The sequence below is a fragment of the Triturus cristatus genome, chromosome 11 (assembly GCF_964204655.1).
Source record: "Triturus cristatus chromosome 11, aTriCri1.1, whole genome shotgun sequence".
NCBI lineage: Eukaryota > Metazoa > Chordata > Amphibia > Caudata > Salamandridae > Triturus > Triturus cristatus.
Genome location: NC_140594.1, coordinates 42782368 through 42802352, shown reverse-complemented (window position 1 = coordinate 42802352; position 19985 = coordinate 42782368).

Sequence of the window (19985 nt, the reverse complement as noted above, 5' to 3'; positions counted from 1 at the left end):
GACTATTTTTAAGTTTGAGTCAGTCAAGGAGTTAGTTTTTACGCTATTGCAAGCGTTTTGAGTAGTTGATTTATTGAGGGAAAAATCCTTTGAGGAAGGGGTACTGTCGGGTTTGTGTTGACTATCTGTAATGGGAGGGGTGGGTTCGTGCATACCTTTGGGTTTCAAAGTTAAAGTGTTGTGAAGTTCGACTGTGAGCAAGGTGTGATGGAGAATGGTATATACCATACTTTTTTCTCGACTGTGGTTTGAATCGAGCAGGTTTTTTACTACACTGTCTGTCCGAGTTGTATTTTGGGGAGTGGTATTATCTAACGGTGTTAATTGTCAGTCCACCTCCTCTAATGTCGTCAGCTGTTCAAACCTATTCTGTGATAGGATTCAGCCATTCCGTCTATTATCGAAATTAGGTTCTGGATGGTAAAAAGAACCGAGCGATACCAGATTAATTGCTGTTTTTAAGTTTATTTTTTCCTCTTTGGCCATAAGTAGGGATCGTACTAGTCTCGGTGATTTAAAATTCACAACTATACAGCCTCCTGTTATGTTTTTTTGGGAATGACCGATCCAGCCCACTCTCCTAACCATCAGGATTTGGTTGATAGAGTTTGGATGAAAGTATTTGTATTTAATGAGCCAGTCCGTGACCTTGTTTCTGAGTGAGGTCCATGTTTCTATTGATCCTTTGTTTAAGGATGGAACACCTGTTAAAACTAGGGCGTAGGGGCAAGCTGCAGGTGGCAAATTTAGGAGGTCTCGGTTTGGTTGAGGAAGAGGGTTGGGTGGGGTCGTTTTTTCCTTTTGATGTCCTTCTCGGGGTCTTATTGGTTGTTCCGTTGTTCTAATTGTTCTAGTGTCTCCTTTTGTTGCCTGTGTCTTATCTTGTGTTATTATAGGTGAAATGGTGTAGATATTTGTTATTGTATTATTAGGGGGTTCCTTAGCAGATAATAGAGGGTTTGACTCTTGAGGGATAGGTTGATTAATGTCAGCTTGGGGTCTATGTAAATTAGTTTGTGTTTTGCTATCAGTTATCAATTTTTCTAGTCGGGTAAATTTATCTTCAAAGACTGAGGAGAGTATGGAAATCATTTCACCCATTTTTTCTTCCAATGCTTGATTCACTAATGTTTGTAATGATTTTTCACAGTTTTTGGAAATTGTCTCTATTGTTGCAATGTGTGTTTCTAAATGTGCGACGGAGTTAAGCTGGTTCTCCTCTGGCTGCGTTCCTATGTTACATAGAGCTGGGCAAGGTGAAATCTTCCCCTCTTTTCTTTGAGGGCGCCCTTTTGTAATTGCTAGGCCTGGGCAAAAATTTCGTTCCGTTCGCGGAAATTGCGATAATTTGACATTTTTGCGTTCCGCGGAGAGCGCGAAAATGTCAAAAATTCCGGTTTCCGCAGCTTGGCGATAATTTGTTTCTTGCTCGCGCTGTAAAATGATACATTCTTGCGCGCGCGCGATCGCCTTACCTGAATCCCTGCGTTCGCCGACAAGTTTTCTTGATCCGGTCGCGTTCTCCATGAGATGTTGTATTGTTTTTAGCCATTTGCGCTGTCTCGCGACAGTTCGCGCCCGCAGTGACGTCATGCGTCGCGCGATCACGTCTTTCTTCTCGCGATCATGCACCGCGAGAACAACTCAAAACAAGATGGCCGCGCCCGCAAGCAACCACATGGGTAAGTTGGCGACCCGCAACCATGCAGAAAATCTCGCGAACATGCCGGAAAAAAACTTCCGCATCTTCGCGATATTTCTGCTTGTTTGCGATAATTTTAAACATTCTCGCGATAATTTGCGAAGGTTAATTCCGCAAATTCCGCCCACCCCTAGTAATTGCCCCCCTCCCTCCATTCGATTTTTGTTTGGTTTTCCCCCGAGTTAAGGGTCCTTTCGTTTGTAAGGGGGTAATATTTGGGTGTACTTCTATGATCTGATGATCAAGTGATTTTTGAGGGGAGGGGACCGAGGGATCAGGTGAAAAAATCAAATTAGGTGTTTTGTTTAGTAGGGAGGAGCTGATGGTATCAGAATCTCTATTTATTCTGCTAGATAGGTCCAGGGAGAGCCTCCTCTCGGTGGATTGTATTTCCTGGTCTATTATTGATTCTGCTCTCAATAAGTAGGCGTCTAAAGTGCCCACTGTACTTTTACGTTTTCCCATTATTAACAGTAAGGTTATATTAAACCACTTTATACAATGTCCCACTTTGTCGAATACTCTTCTATATGTCCTTTACAAAGGCGGATATAGTTCAAAACCGTATGTATTTGTTGTCTACACGGTCATAACGTTGTAGTGCGTGTCGTATGTCTCCTTACCAGTATCTTTCTGGCAGAGCCACGAGAGGTGGCCCGGCCCTGCCTCTGTCTGCCCCTGATGACCACAGACGGCCCGCCCTTTGCCCGGGCTTCGCCCGGCACGACCCGCACGCGGTCCCGCGACGCGGGGGCTGGGCTTTGCTTAAATGCGCCTCCGGGCGCGGAAACAGCGTTGGCGGCTTTCCTGCCGCTAAGGAGCCTGGGATCAGTAGTCTCCACCTCCACTCCGCGGCCGCGATGGCTGGAACTGCGGCGGCGGGAGGCGGGAACAGGTAAAACAATATGCAGCAAGGGAGGAGATCGGATTCTCTGCAACAGCGTGACCTCTTAAAGTGTTCACCAGGCGCCCGTATTTTCATCCTACATCAGACTAGGAATGTCTGACAAGATAGTTCTCTGTCTATAGCTGCATTTAAACAACTGTACAAGGGTGTTCGATTGATCAGTGTTGTGGAAGATGAAACTAAACTGAGAACCTTGAATGTAAAGATAATACTTGTAGGGCACATATTCTTGCTTCAAGTTCTTATTTCTATGCGAACTTCGAACAAGATCCTAGGTCCTGTGTTCAGTTTAGTGGGTGTGCACAATGTATGACCATATGCGCTTGTCTTCATGCAGAAAATCATAAAAAGGGCCATAGATTCCGCCCATATTTACTAACATTTTGCATCAGGGTTACTTTACTTTTCCAAAGCACCCCAACACAAAGGGGCTTATTTACAAGAAGTTGGCATAGGCAGCACGGCTTCTTGCTGCGCTGCCCTATGCCAATTCGAAAGGGCAGGAATGCACCATATTTACAAGATACGGTGCACTCCTGTCCTTTCAGCCAGTGCAAGTTTTGCAGCCGTGCGCCAACGCAGGCTTCCTGAACCATGGTGCAACGGTGTCTGTGTTGTAGGCACGATTGTTTAGCTGCTGGAAAGCATGATTGTGTTTTTGTGCTCACCTTCCTGCACAATAACAATCACGAGAGGTGTTTTCCTCATTCTATGGGTGCTGCGGAATGCAGCACATGTGGAAAGAGGAACAAGGAGGAGGAATGTAAAACATTTTCCTCACTGTGCCTGCTGTAGGGAGGTGCAAGGTGTTGGCGCTACTCCAGGTTTACGAGATAATGTAAATCTGACGCAGCGTCAAAGTCCATGGGTGTTGCGGGGAAACACCCCTGCAACATCCGTGGAACGTCTCTTTGATGCAGAGTAAGGCAAGGCAGCGACTTGTGCTGCTTTACCTTACTCCATACCAAGGAGGCCATGAAAAGCCACGCAGAGTGTCTTTCTGTGGCCTCGTGGATATGGATCTGCACACTGCTCCTCCAGTGTCACAAATGTGATGCTACATTGGCACATGTGTGCTGCAAGGGGCTTGTAAATAAGCCCCAAACTATATTTCTGGATTTACTAAGTCAAGCAAAGCTTGATTTACATGGCTTTGCCTGTCTTAGTAAATAAAAAAAAGTAACATAAGTGCTGCCTCGGATTATTATGAATTAGGAGAGCGTTTCATGGTGGAGTATGGGTGTTTAATTAAATAAATAATCTGAGTCGTCAGATTATGAGAACCTAACCAAAAGGGTATAGGGAAAGCACTTGTTTCCCGAGAAACCCAAGAAAAAGAAAGAAAGGGCAATTCCTTTCTTTAGTCCCCTCACTCACCAGGGTTTCCCCACGGTGACATGCTTCATCATTGGGGTCCTCTCAGTCCTCTACGGACTGAGGCGTGCTGCGACTTGCGGATTTACGTAGGAGCACTGAACAAGACTATGTGTTGTGCAAGTGTTGTGGTGTGGAGTGGTTTAAAGTGAGTTAAAATAATTAACTAGTGGGCCAATCTAAATTTATTGTTGCTCCTAGCTAATTAATTAAAAAAGTGGGTAATATGCTAGAGATAACTACTATAATGGGTAAGTGTACCTAGCATATGTTGTCGACTAGTTTCAAGCTTCCCAAGCTCTTCATCAGGACTACACTGGGACCAGCCCAGTGTGAATACCACTCCTAGAAGACCTAAATTGGTGCATAAAATAAGTGAAAAAAACGAAAAACGCTGTGCAAATTAAGCATGCGTTATTCAAAATACATACGTAATGTACGTCTCATGGAATTCTGTAGGATGGAAAACAGACATTAGGGGAGAAAAGGCAGATTATGCATTATTGTCTTAGGATAAAAAAAGGTGAAAACACTATGCACCAGTGTCGCAATGCTCATTATTCACAAAATATAATTGTGCCACTGTATAGTTCTCCCGACAGTACATCATTCATGCTGGCGTCTAGCTATATAGTGAATAAAGGTGATCGTGAATGCACGAAGTGCACATTTAATAGCACACACAAAGTCAAAAAATATATGCGTCTGACAACATAAATTACACACAAGACAAACAAAATAACGAAAATACATACATTTTAAAAGGCAAAACTGTGCCTCATGGTCGACTGAGGGGGGGTTGGACACTCGTACACCTAGGATAAAGGTACAAGCCATAAAGTAACAAAGTACTTCAAGCGCTGTCCTGGTAGGAATTCCAGCGCAGAATGAAGAGAGTAAGAGTGGAGAACCATTAAGATTACGAGGGGCAAAGGCAACCCCCTGCTGCGTGGTTACTCACTTGTACTTGTCAGGCCACCCGCCGGAAAACACCTACTGGTACACTGCCTCGCCGACCGCATACTGACTGGATGCGAGCCGGGTGCCTAGATATCTACCTGGTGGGGGTGTGAAAAGGAAGAAGGGACTCGCCGGTTGCGGTCGTGTTCCATAGCCGCCATCTTAGTACTGGCATATATCGTAAATAGAGGGATAAGAGTAATTGAAAAAGAAGTTAGTAGTTAACAGGAACGCAAGGGATTAGCCATCCGCTGTGTGTATCTAAGAAAACGGAGAGGAAAAATTCGCTGGTTGTGGTTCCCCTCGATCGCCGCCATCTTAGAGCAGGTACCAGTTGTCAAAGTTACTAAGACGTACAAAATCAAGAGAAATTAATAATAGGCAATGTCATAAGTGTTAAATTCATCTACTCCGTTCAGTGCATAAAAAACGGAGAAGGCTAAAGAGCCTTAGGGTGTCAAATCTCGTAACTAAAATAGGTTCGGCCATCTTAGGTAGGGAAGAACGTGTAAGAAAAGGTAACCAAGCAGTGCCACACTAATTCTTTGAAAATCAATGAGTATAAGCCCATAGTTTGGGGGAACTAGTAGTCCCATTAGTGACTCCATGCTAGGTTTTTAACAAACCTCCATGCTAGGTTCGACACAAAACCATATACACCTCTCATGGGTGAAATGAAAAGATAGTTACTTCAGTTGTAATCTTGCTTGTAAGGGCCACTTGAAAAATAACTCGAGAAAATTATATCACTCGTATTATTAGACCCAATAAAACGCAATGGCGTGCTCGAATTGCCAAATATAATATTTTAGGCTGATACATTTAGGGTACCAAAAACAAAGTGGTTGGATAACAAGAGGTTGCTGACAGATAACTCAGTTTGTAGTGAAATGGCCCCATGGTATATCATCATTAAGGCCGTGGTCGTCTGAACGCAGTTTAAACACCCAACGTTGTTCTTTTTCGTGTAGATTCTTCTCCCTGTTGGGATAGTTACTGACATGTTCGAGAATGACCCAGCTGAAGTCATTTGGTGTATGTTGTTTATCCAAGAAATGCGTCGTCATTTTGGTGTTATTATGTTTGCATCTGAAGTTGCTGCGGTGTTCGACCATTCTCGTGCTCACTTTTCTTGTGGTCATTCCCACGTAGTGAAGATTACATACGCATGTAATGAGGTATACTACCCCGGTAGTGTTGCAATTCGTAAAGGATCGCAGATTCCACGTCATGCCATTGTTGCAGGTGACAGTCTTAGTTGCTGTGGTTAGGTGACATACACTGCAGTTGGCACAGGGGTAATGTCCCTCTGGGAGTGGGTGTAGTAGGCGTACTGGACCAACCGTCCTTGTTGAATTAGGTCTGGTATGTACCAAATAGTTCTTGATGTTTTTTGCTTTTTTATGGCTAAACATAGGTAGTTGCAGATTAAGACCCCCACTGTTGAGGATTCGCCAATGTCTTTTGATGATCTTGGTCACCAGATCAGATGCGGTGTTGAAAGTTGTGATGCAGATTTGTCGTTTCACATTCTTATCCGAAAACATCGGATAAGAATGTGAAACGACAAATCTGCATCACAACTTTCAACACCGCATCTGATCTGGTGACCAAGATCATCAAAAGACATTGGCGAATCCTCAACAGTGGGGGTCTTAATCTGCAACTACCTATGTTTAGCCATAAAAAAGCAAAAAACATCAAGAACTATTTGGTACATACCAGACCTAATTCAACAAGGACGGTTGGTCCAGTACGCCTACTACACCCACTCCCAGAGGGACATTACCCCTGTGCCAACTGCAGTGTATGTCACCTAACCACAGCAACTAAGACTGTCACCTGCAACAATGGCATGACGTGGAATCTGCGATCCTTTACGAATTGCAACACTACCGGGGTAGTATACCTCATTACATGCGTATGTAATCTTCACTACGTGGGAATGACCACAAGAAAAGTGAGCACGAGAATGGTCGAACACCGCAGCAACTTCAGATGCAAACATAATAACACCAAAATGACGACGCATTTCTTGGATAAACAACATACACCAAATGACTTCAGCTGGGTCATTCTCGAACATGTCAGTAACTATCCCAACAGGGAGAAGAATCTACACGAAAAAGAACAACGTTGGGTGTTTAAACTGCGTTCAGACGACCACGGCCTTAATGATGATATACCATGGGGCCATTTCACTACAAACTGAGTTATCTGTCAGCAACCTCTTGTTATCCAACCACTTTGTTTTTGGTACCCTAAATGTATCAGCCTAAAATATTATATTTGGCAATTCGAGCACGCCATTGCGTTTTATTGGGTCTAATAATACGAGTGATATAATTTTCTCGAGTTATTTTTCAAGTGGCCCTTACAAGCAAGATTACAACTGAAGTAACTATCTTTTCATTTCACCCATGAGAGGTGTATATGGTTTTGTGTCGAACCTAGCATGGAGGTTTGTTAAAAACCTAGCATGGAGTCACTAATGGGACTACTAGTTCCCCCAAACTATGGGCTTATACTCATTGATTTTCAAAGAATTAGTGTGGCACTGCTTGGTTACCTTTTCTTACACGTTCTTCCCTACCTAAGATGGCCGAACCTATTTTAGTTACGAGATTTGACACCCTAAGGCTCTTTAGCCTTCTCCGTTTTTTATGCACTGAACGGAGTAGATGAATTTAACACTTATGACATTGCCTATTATTAATTTCTCTTGATTTTGTACGTCTTAGTAACTTTGACAACTGGTACCTGCTCTAAGATGGCGGCGATCGAGGGGAACCACAACCAGCGAATTTTTCCTCTCCGTTTTCTTAGATACACACAGCGGATGGCTAATCCCTTGCGTTCCTGTTAACTACTAACTTCTTTTTCAATTACTCTTATCCCTCTATTTACGATATATGCCAGTACTAAGATGGCGGCTATGGAACACGACCGCAACCGGCGAGTCCCTTCTTCCTTTTCACACCCCCACCAGGTAGATATCTAGGCACCCGGCTCGCATCCAGTCAGTATGCGGTCGGCGAGGCAGTGTACCAGTAGGTGTTTTCCGGCGGGTGGCCTGACAAGTACAAGTGAGTAACCACGCAGCAGGGGGTTGCCTTTGCCCCTCGTAATCTTAATGGTTCTCCACTCTTACTCTCTTCATTCTGCGCTGGAATTCCTACCAGGACAGCGCTTGAAGTACTTTGTTACTTTATGGCTTGTACCTTTATCCTAGGTGTACGAGTGTCCAACCCCCCCTCAGTCGACCATGAGGCACAGTTTTGCCTTTTAAAATGTATGTATTTTCGTTATTTTGTTTGTCTTGTGTGTAATTTATGTTGTCAGACGCATATATTTTTTGACTTTGTGTGTGCTATTAAATGTGCACTTCGTGCATTCACGATCACCTTTATTCACTATATAGCTAGACGCCAGCATGAATGATGTACTGTCGGGAGAACTATACAGTGGCACAATTATATTTTGTGAATAATGAGCATTGCGACACTGGTGCATAGTGTTTTCACCTTTTTTTATCCTAAGACAATAATGCATAATCTGCCTTTTCTCCCCTAATGTCTGTTTTCCATCCTACAGAATTCCATGAGACGTACATTACGTATGTATTTTGAATAACGCATGCTTAATTTGCACAGCGTTTTTCGTTTTTTTCACTTATTTTATGCACCAATTTAGGTCTTCTAGGAGTGGTATTCACACTGGGCTGGTCCCAGTGTAGTCCTGATGAAGAGCTTGGGAAGCTTGAAACTAGTCGACAACATATGCTAGGTACACTTACCCATTATAGTAGTTATCTCTAGCATATTACCCACTTTTTTAATTAATTAGCTAGGAGCAACAATAAATTTAGATTGGCCCACTAGTTAATTATTTTAACTCACTTTAAACCACTCCACACCACAACACTTGCACAACACATAGTCTTGTTCAGTGCTCCTACGTAAATCCGCAAGTCGCAGCACGCCTCAGTCCGTAGAGGACTGAGAGGACCCCAATGATGAAGCATGTCACCGTGGGGAAACCCTGGTGAGTGAGGGGACTAAAGAAAGGAATTGCCCTTTCTTTCTTTTTCTTGGGTTTCTCGGGAAACAAGTGCTTTCCCTATACCCTTTTGGTTAGGTTCTCATAATCTGACGACTCAGATTATTTATTTAATTATACATACATTGGGAGGGTGAACCTAACCGTTAAAAACCTCTCTTTCCCCCCTTTTTTTGGAGTATGGGTGTTCCCAGGCAGCAAAACCAGGGATTTTGCTGTAGATCTAGGTTTACTAAAGGCAGTAAACACCGGTTTGCATCAAAATTGTGTGCCTACCCGAGGATGGCTTAAGGTGCAGCAATATTTTAATTTCTCATCCCTACTGCTTCTTTCTATGAGCCCTGCATGTTGCAGCACACATGGAAAGAGGAATATGGCTCTAAGGATTGATTTTGTGCAGGAAGGTATCTTTTTCTGTAGATAAACAGCCCTGCCTGTGATGCAGGTGCCCCTGCAGAAACGTGGAAGTGACCGAGCTTTGGCACTAGGCAGGACACAGTGCGCCAGTGCTGGGAGGGAGCACAAGTGTGCCATATGTTATCAGATATGGCACAATTCTGATGTCTCCCTTTCAAGCAAATCAGCGCAGCAAGTTGCATTGCTGTGTTGAATGACAGAATACATTGAATGTCTCATGAACTGGCAGGTGTGCCGGCCACATGTAGTGCTGCATCCAGTGCAGGGACTTGTCCTAACATTTGACTTGTTGGAACTAGAAGTAAACAAATGTGCAAATAGTGCAGCACTGCTGGAAGATGTGCAGCAGCAGGGACATACTGCAGGACCCTGCAGCCCCTGTGGCGTGGCACGGGGGTGCTGACCCCTCAGGGGCCCCTCAACCCTTCAAGGGGCCCCATTCAGCTCAAGGTCAATGAATATCTGTGAGATATAGGAGACTCCGGGGCCCCGCATTACATTCCACAGGGGGACACCAAAGCTCAAGGGCCTCCAAAAACTTCAGAGTGCCCCCATTTAGACCAAGACCAATGGGCACCTGTGAGATATGTGAAACTCAGGAGTTCCTCCTCACATTTTGCAGGGGTGGAGGCAGTCGCGGCTGGCATGACTCGTGGGTGGGGTGGTGTGGGGGGTCACGCGGGGAAGGGATGGGGGGTAATTAAAAAAAAAGAACTTACCTTCACCTCCAGTCCTGCTTCATGTCTCCTTCTCTCTCTGCTCTCTGAGTCCCATGAAGCAGGCAGCCTCCCTCTCCTCCCCTAAGCCAATCACAGCACTGCAAAGGCAGCGTTGTGATTGGATGGGACACTGACTGCACAGTCGTCTATGAGGAGGCCGCTTTCTCCATGCAGGCCGTGTGGAGCCTACATGGTGAAAACAGGAGAGTGCGTATGGCTGATTTGGTCAGCCCTGGGGCCGACCAGTCAGCGCCCACAACAGTGGGCAAGCCACGCCCCCCCCTGCAGCAGGATCGCTAGCCCTAACCAAACCCTTCTAAACATAAAATGGCATTCATAATACTATTTTATGTTTCTACTTCTCGCACTGTGAGAAAGCAGTGGGGCAACGGTCCTCCGCCCACATGGAGGAGCCGCCCCTGGGTGGAAGGGGCGTCATTACACCACTGTGTAGCAGTGAATTCCGGTTTAGCCAGAAATAGCTGGGACTACCCGGTCGCCCCACCTCAGCCCACATCCTGCATGTGCAGGCCCTCATCCCGAGGGCCCGCCAGCGGTTCCCCGGACAGATGTCGCGCCTTGAGCAGAGTGAAATAATTCCTCAATCGGAAATGTTTCTTTACCGTTGTCGGCAACTTGGCGCCCTGCGCTGTTCAGAGCTGTGAAAACACCAGAGGACCTCAGATGTTTGTCTGACGTGCTCATTTGTCAGTTGACAAATTATTTTCGCTATCTCAGCTCCTCCTTAGGCGAAAACATATTGGAGGAGAATTATAAATGTTTTTTCAGGCCGGTTCTCCAACACTAACGCCCACGCAGGCAAATAATCTCAAAGAAGTAGCAGTTTGTTCACTGGCAGCAGCAGCTGAAATATATAAATAAAAAAACAAAACAGTGATTTACAGTCTACAGTAATGTTAGAACCCGATTGTGCGTTTTTATATCATTTTAATTCAGTAAAGACAGGTCATAGTGTGACATCATCACTAAAGTGGAAGCATCTCAGAGTGTGGTGTCACTAGAGTAACAGCGACTTTCTGCATGACGTTACTGGAGTAAGGGTGTCTCACAATGTGATGTCACTACAGGGACGATGATTCTCTGCGTGACGTCACATGCATAAGGATATCTCAGAGTGTGGTGTCACTAGAGTAACAGCAACTTTCTGCATGACGTCACTAGAGTAAGGGTGTCTCACAATGTGATGTCACTATAGTGACGATTATCTGTGTAACGTCACAAGTTTAAGGACAGCTCAGAGTGTGGTGTCACTAAAGTAACAGCGACTCTATGCATGATGTCACAAGTGTGACGACATCTCACATTGTGGTGTCACTAGAGTAAAAGCGACTTTCTACGTGACATCGTTAGAGTGAGGACGTCTCACATTGTGGTGCCACTACAGTAATGGCGTCACTGTACTGAGTGTGGACCTCTCATAGTGTGATGTCACTACAGTCTCTCTGCGTGATGTCCCTTCAGTAAGGTCAGCTCCCTGTGAACGCCATTGGCGGAACCACAACTTCAAGAGTGACAGATGCCAGTATGGGGTGGGCAGTGCCCTGGGTAAAATGTCTGCAGTAAACTCTGCCCCGAGACAGGCCTGGTCGGGCAAGCACCAGGTGGGCAGGTTGTGGCCTCCTGGCTGGGATCTGGGTGTGGAATGTAGAGCATTTTATTCAGTGAGATTCCAGCTGGTGTCAGGTGCCCAGGCTTTGTCTCCCAAGGAGGCGCTGCCTTACTTTGAGATTCATAAATCTACAAATCTGAACCTCATATGCGAAGTGTAAGCTATCATAAGGGAAGAATACAAGATCTAACTCATGTTCTATCTGTTGGTCCTAACCCAACCCTAGTAGAAGCCCGGAGGAGGTACGCAAGGCCCATGAGTATCAGATGCAATGCTTTTTCTAAACAAAGTCTAAATAAGCTCTGTAAATCACCACCGGATGAACCCACTTGTTGTCAATTGTATACATTTTAAAATAGTTTTCTAAAGTTGTTTTAAAGTCCATAATGATATTGTTTAAAAATTATAAATAATTAAAGCTGATATTATGAACTTTCAGCTTCAGATACAACGTCACCTCTTCAAACGATCTATCTAAGCTGTGGGAAACCTATCGGATGAATTTATCTGTTATTAGCCATACAAATATCAAATTAATTTTATTTTAAATATGTCGCAAAAAACTATGATGAAATGTTTTAACTTTAGAAATGTCTAAAGCTGATGCTATGGGGGCCATTATAAATGTTTTAATACTAAGTCTGTGTATTTGTTGACCTCAGCTGAGGTCTACATCAAATTTAAAATAAACGCGAAACCGTGTCAGCTATCATAGGGATCTCCGTCCTTAATCTTGAGGGGACACATTCCACGTCTACGTTAACACTGTAGTGCCATTGAATGATGGAACCTGGCCAGTGACGTAATGAAGCTTGAGCCTTCCTCTGCAAGGTACAGGGACCCCGTCATATTCATCAGCACTCAGGTCAGGGTGTTGTGCTGATGGCCTCCTGGAGCTTGGTGGCCCCGCCGCACCGCGGGGGCTGTGGGGGCCAATGTTACGCCACTGAGTTACCTGGCCAATGACTGACACCGCCCCAGACTTACAGAAACAAACCTTGATCTGGTAAGAAACTGTTTGCTTCCCCCATAGACCATATTCTCTCTGAGTAACATTTCCCAAGTAGACACGCAATGTTGTATCTCATTACACCACCATTGAATACAGCCGTTCAGAGGGTTCATGCAGGGGCTGCAGGAGTGAGGGCAGATGGGGCATTAATCCCCAGGGCCTGTGCCTTTTCAAAGGTCACCGCTCCTGCTGAAAACATGTGGTTATAGATTTTGCAGGCAGCAGTCGTGACCAGTTTATCATTGACGAGGCTGCTAACATGGCTGTGCCGCAAGATGGCGCCAGATGCTGGCGCTGCGCTGCTTGCTCTTTTTCGGTAGACTTTCTGTTTAGTTTTGAAACTGACGACCATCCTTTCTTGGGCCCTGGATTACATTTTTGAGCCAGTTCAGCAGAAACCTCTGACAGGCAGCATCGGATTGGGAAGGCGGGCATTGACCGATGGGCCGGTGCCTTAGGGCCACCAGTGGGACGGTGTTTGTCAACGGCCCACAGAGCCTTATTGTCTTCCCCACCAGGCTGCTGTTGGAGGGGGGGGGCAGCATCATGAGCAAGGAGGCTCTGAGGGGGTTGCTTTCAGCAGCATCGCTAGGCCAATATTGTTCTGTCCGCTGCAGACCTTATCTTGGCCTTTCGTGGGGCGGGGGCAGACGCCCAGGAGCAATGTCCCAATCCCCTGCTGTGGGCCATTATCACCTCGGCTCCCCTGGAGCAGCAGCGGCTCTGTGCTTTTTTTCACCCCACCCACCTCAAGCCATCACCCTGAGGCTACAGTTGGCTGGGCTGGTGGTGAGTCAGTGAATGGCCTGGCTGAGGGCCGGTTGGTGGCCCCTTGTCTACAGTGTCCTTCAGGCCTTGGTGGTTGGGGGGGGGGGGGGAGATATGTTTGCATAAACAACGCTGTAACGCACCTTTTCCCAGAGCGGAACATTTAGATAAAGTAATGTTAGGGTCAGAACTGCCGAATGTGGAACTATGGAAATAGGTTCGAGTCCCAGCCTCACCTCAACCTCCTGTGATTCTGGGCAAATGACTTAATTGCGCAAGGCCTAAAATAAAAATGATTTTGATCTTCTGTAATGTAACTGGTGCTCATATATTTGCGCCCTTGGTTGAGTTTACGCTATAAAAAACTACAATATAAAAACATACCCTTCTGTTCGCTCATTTTTTAAGAATCTGCAAAGGCTGGCACTTGATAATGATAGAGGATGCTTTATTCAATAGTATAAAAGTCTGCATTCCTTCTTAGCATGGCTTTCCTTCCTCTTTTTAGTTTTAACTATCAGTCCCGGATCATTAAAGAAGCTTTAGACCGCATTTGAAACCGCTTTCACGTTACGTTCACTGTTCAAACTTTAAAGTACATATTGATCGGGGAGAAATACCAGCTTTAGGTGTTTTTCTTCATTTTCGTACTGGCAAGGGCATTAAAATACTGGTAATGCAGGTTAAAAGAAACTCTCAGGTGGCAAACATAGCCATTTCAGGAGTTGTGGCCTTTGGGCTACTTTATTTCACTTCGCCCGCCCTGCCAAAATGTAGTGTTTCTAGTTTTCACCAATGTTTCTGGCTCAATGACCTTTGAAATACATCATTTATCAAACATTTCTCTTAAAATGAGCCCAGTGAGACTAGCCAAATTCTGTTTCGTGAACGGGCGTGATCCACTTTTTTCGGAGTGCCCGGGCCGAACAGTGGGGGATATCAACAAGGGCTTTATCTCTGCTTTTTTGGCTTTAAAAGCCAAGAAAGCAGAGATAAAACTAGCGCCCTATCAACAACAGGGTGCTAACACGCGAATTTGCATGTTAGCACCCTTTTACTCTACGCTTCCCCTTGCATCTATAATGAGATGCAAAGGGGGCGTTCCAGAGTAAACTAGGAGAAATGTCGCTAAGCGACATTTCTCCTATTATCAAGGATATCGTTAACCCTGTTACCAATAAAAAAAGCAGCGCTAACCGCGGTTAACGCTGCTTTTTTACGTCTGGTATTTTTCTGACTTAGCCTTGATATCCTATGTAAGGTGGATATCATGGCTAAGTATGTCTATCCCTATCAGCAAGCTATCGCCAAACCTTGTGGGATTATCGCTGTATTTCCAGCGATAATCTCACAATTGGCAGCTTGCGCTCTGAATTTTATCGCTTTGGAGATAAGCGTTGCTAATAGCACGCTATCTCCGTGACAAAATTCAGGGTTGGCCGGCGACAATTATCCTCGCGCTAAGAGGGCTGAGCGATAATTATCGCCGGCCCTTGCTGATATGCCCCTGTGATCCCAATCCGACCCTGCTGGCAGGCCTAGGTCAATGTCCCTTCTTCAGGGCTCTATGCGAGTCACTTGTTAGAAGCCAATCAGCCATTCATTATTCTGGGGCTGATAGGAGTGTGATTGCTTTGGATAACAGTGATCGGTACTTCTAGGAAACAAAAGGTTTCCCACTTGTTTACGTGTAGTTTTAAACAAGCAGGAAATACAATTATAATTATTATTTTGTGAGGGGTCTTCAGACTGCAGCACTGTATCAGCACAGCATTAACTCAGAGTTGTAGTGTGTATTTAAGTATGTGGAAAAATTAAACTTCAGCAAATATACAAAACCCCCAAAGTTTCTATGGAGTACTCAACTGAACATAGAAGCGTTTAGGGGCATATTATCAACAAACGGCGTTAAAATTATCGCCGCTTTAGCGGCAGAAAACTGCCGCTAAAGCGGCGATAATGGGCTTGATAATATGCCCGTGAGAATTCCCATAGAAGCCCATATTCTGGTGTCAAAATGGGCTTCTATGGGAATTCTCACGGGCATATTATCAAGCCCATTATCGCCGCTTTAGCGGCAGTTAATTTTAACACAGTGCTTGCTGATATGCCCCTTAGAGTTTGTGTGAAGTCTCAAATTTCACACTAGCTATCCAACACCCCAGAGCCAAGTGCATACCTGGGCTCCTGTGAACTCAAGCAAGCCCCCCAGCAAAGATGAGTGTCTGCAGGCCACTTTTAAAATATTTTCTGAGACCGAAACACATTGGCTCAACAATAAAAGTTACTTTCCTGCACCAGCAGTTCTCCGGCGTTGTTCTGTTTCATACATTGCATGTTTGCATTACTGCTGCCCAGCTCCCAGTGGAGGAACGCTGACGTCACTGCTGCATGCATCCGCTATCCATTGTTGAGATCAGGTGCATGTCTGAGTAGCAATGAACATACAAGTTGAGCACCTCTGACAAAGGTGCACGGAGCTCACTGTACTTCCCTGATTGCCAATGTAGGACAGGCATGTCCCTCCTCCTATGCCTACCCTTACTGCTGCACGTCTGATGCAAGGGAGGAAGGCTCTTGGAGCCATGACTTCCAGGTCACTTAAGTGTGAGGCACTTTCTTCCTATGAACAGGACACCTTTGTTGAAATGTCATTTGAGTGAGCAGATGAAAGAAGCAGGAAATACATTAAAGGCAGCTTGAAATCCAAGATCAAGATACAGAGCCACATTCGCTTTTGGGAACACAGCATTCTCAGGAGGGATGGGCATAACTGACATCATTCTCTTGTGTAATGACTCATAATTACTGCAAAATGACTCATAATTATGCATAATTGTGTGAGAAGCATAATTCAGCATTTAGCGATATTTTCTTAGTGCTACATGCCCCCTTGCATCCAAACTGTGTCTGAGAAAGCATTTCACCTTCTGAAAATAGCACTAAATGCTACAGGACAAGGACAGCAGAAGCCAGCGGCAGCTCACACTCCCTTACTTTGCTGTTCCTGTGCTCTCGCGGTTCGAGTTTTGCCCTAAATTATTCTTAACTGCTCAAGCTGGCATTATCGGATAATTTTAGTTACTCCGGCATTATTAACATTTCCCCCAGGCTTAATTCTCAGGCTTTAGGTAACCAGTACATTAAGGTTCTACATTCCTTAATGGAATAAAACACACCTTCCATTTTATAGAAGAATCATTTACAATTCACTTTTTAATTACTACAAAGATATTTTTCAAGACCAAATTCGGGGGCCGCCATTTAAAACATAGTGTTGCAAATGAACAAATAAATAGGTTTTCTGCTGAAACGTTGACTCTTTCGGTTGGATTGCATGCTATCTAAAACAAGAACCATAGGGGCATATCAGCAACAACCGGCAATAATTATCGCTAAGCGCACTTAGCGCTAGGACAATTATCGCTGGCTAGCGTATTTTTATCTCTGAGATAGCGTGCTATTAGCAACGCTTATCTCAAAAGCGATAAAAATCCTAGCGCTAACTGCCTAACGTGAGATTATCGCTGGAAACCCAGCGATAATCTCACGAAATGTGGCGTTAGCTTGTTGATAGGGACTCACAAACTTAGCCATGATATCCACCCTCCATAGGATATCATGGCTAAGGCAGTCCTGAAGCAGGCGTAAGGAAAGTAGCGATAACAGGAGTTATCGCTACTTTTCCTGCCGCTATGCTTCATAGCGTGGGGCTTGATAAATCTCCTGTCATGTCAGGTCAGGAACGCCCACTTTGCATCTCATTAGAGATGCAAAGCTGGGCGTTAAGAATTTGTGCGCTAATCCAAGGTTTCATGCGTTAGCGTGACCTTGCTAAATAGGCGATAAAATTATTGTCGCTTTTCGGCCGAACACGGCCGCAAAAGCGGCGATAATTTTCTATCGCCAACTTGTAAATATGCCCCATACTTTTTATTTTGCACTGACATTTCTCACTCTTGTTTCATACAAGATAGGTGCAGGCTCCACCAGATAATATCTTGCCACTCTACCAAGGTTCCCAAATTCGATAATCATTCGTCTTGATAGCATTCTTAAACAACATTATCACTTTCATTGGCTGACTGAACTTAGAAACTTTTCCTTCTTTGTGGGGACTCCTAGGCCCTTATTTACAGGAGTTTGGCATATGGCAGTGAAGCAAGTCATCTTACCAAAGTGAAAGGGCAGGAATGCCCCGAATGTATGCATTCCTACCCTTTCTCAATGTACTGGTGCCGTTTCTGCAGCCTAGGGCCAACGCAGGTGTTGTTTTCAGGATTGCTTTTGTGCAGAGAGGGGCACCCTAATGCATAAGAGGTGTTTCCTCTTTCTCTGTGTGCTGCATTCTGCAGCACACAGAGAAAGAGGAAAAACCAAGGCAAAAAAAAGAAATTTCGCCTTGTTAAGCCTCACCTTGGAAGGCGTAAGGATTTGGCGCTTCCCCAGGTTCAAATGATATTGTAGATCTGGGGTAGTGTCAAAATCCATGGGTGTTGCGAGGGAAAACCCACTGCAATGCCCATGGAGCTCTTCCCAAGCACAGAGTAAGGCAAGGCAGCACGCTGCCTTGCCTTACTCCATATCTAATAGGCAATTCAAATACGCATAGTGTCTTTGGGTGGCCTCATAGAAATGATTTAGTAATCGGCAAAACCGGAGCGTCATAATAAGTGAAGCTCCAACAGCAGAGGGGGCTTGTGAATAAGCCCCCCCCAATCTTTACACAGTCACCCACACTTGCTTCCATAACCATGGCTGCTTTATATTTATCAGAATTCATTTTTCTTTTCAGCACCTTATTCGTTCCCTTCTCCTTCCAACTTCCATCACAGAACTCCTTATTCATCCTACACAAACCCCTTTCATTCAGCCACTTGGGATGATTGACACAGTTTTCCATCCTCTTCCAAAGCAACACAAAAGGTGTTACACACATGGTGGAATGTGGCTTCAACCTATACAACCTCACCTTTCTCATCAATTCATCCATCCAATTCAAACCACATGCCGAGGACTGTTTGATTGACTCTTTCACCACTTCGTTGTAGCGTTCTAGCATGCCATTAGGTTCAGGATGATAAAAAGATGCTTTTATACGTTTTATTCCTCTTTCATCAAAAACTCTTCATTGTGTTAGATGTCAACTGCAGTCCATTATCAGTCAATATGGTGGATGGTAAAACTGCCCTTCCAAACAGTTATTTTTATTATTATTACATTTGTAAGGTGTGGCAGCTACCCAAGAGGGGTTTACCGGCACCAGGGCAGATCAGAAGAATGTGTTGCAGCTTATTAGGTCACTGGTTGAAAAGCCGAGTCTTGAGGGATTTTCGAAATAGTGTGTATACCAATTCATTTCGAATGGCTAAGGGAAGTGAGTTCCATAATGAGGGACCGAGATATGCGAACGATCTGCCTCCCATCCGGGATAGTTTAATTCTGGGCACAGAGAATTTCTCTTGAGTGGATGAGCGAAGGGACCGGGAGGGCACATAGGGGCTGGCCAGAGACTGCAGATATTGAGGGGCACCTCCAGTTTTGATTTTAAACATGTAGCTCAGGGCTTTGAACTTGAGTTGGTTCTCCACCCTACCATCTGCAGCCTGCGAGTCACTTCCTTGTTGGATCCAAGATAGAGCACGTTGCCCTAATCCAGTCTTGGGGTAATAAGAGCCTGGACTACTGTTCTCTGAGTGGACTCGGGCAGCACCCAGATGATCATTTTTGGCCACTTCAATATGGTAAAGCAAGTAGGGGTTACCTTGACTGCCTGATGGTGCATAGTGAGCGAGTCATCGATGATGACACCTAAGTTGCGGACTTGATTAGAGGGCTGAGGGAGTTCTCCCATTTCACCGGACCAGTGTTGTGGGCCCCAGAGATCTTTGTTTTTTTCCAAGGATCAGGACCTCCGTTTTATCTCCATTGAGCTTAAGGTAGTTATTTTGCATCCATGATTCAATTTTGCCCAGGCCAAGCTGCAGGGAGGATGACCCGACTGCACTCCCTATGGAGAGAGAAAAAATGATCTGGGAGTCGTCAGCGTAGGAAAACAGGGACAACCCTGCCTCTTCCGTGACGTCGGCCAAAGGTCTCACGTATAGGTTGAAGAGCAGAGGGCTAAGGATGGAGCCCTGAGGTACCCCATAGGGTGAGGGGTGGATGTCAGAGCTGGATATGGAGGAAAAAATTTGGAAGGTGCGGTTGGCAAGAAAGGAAATGAGCCAATTCAAGGCTGAGCCGCTGATGCCTAAGGATCTTAATGTTTTTACTAATATAGTGTGGGATACTGTGTCAAAGGCCGCGCTCAGGTCTAGTAGAATGAGGGTGACCGTTTCACCAGCGTCCAAATGGCACTGAAGCCTTTCCGTTACCCCCAGTAAAGTTGTTTCTGTAGACAAACCAGTTGTGAAGCCAGATTGTGATGAATGAAG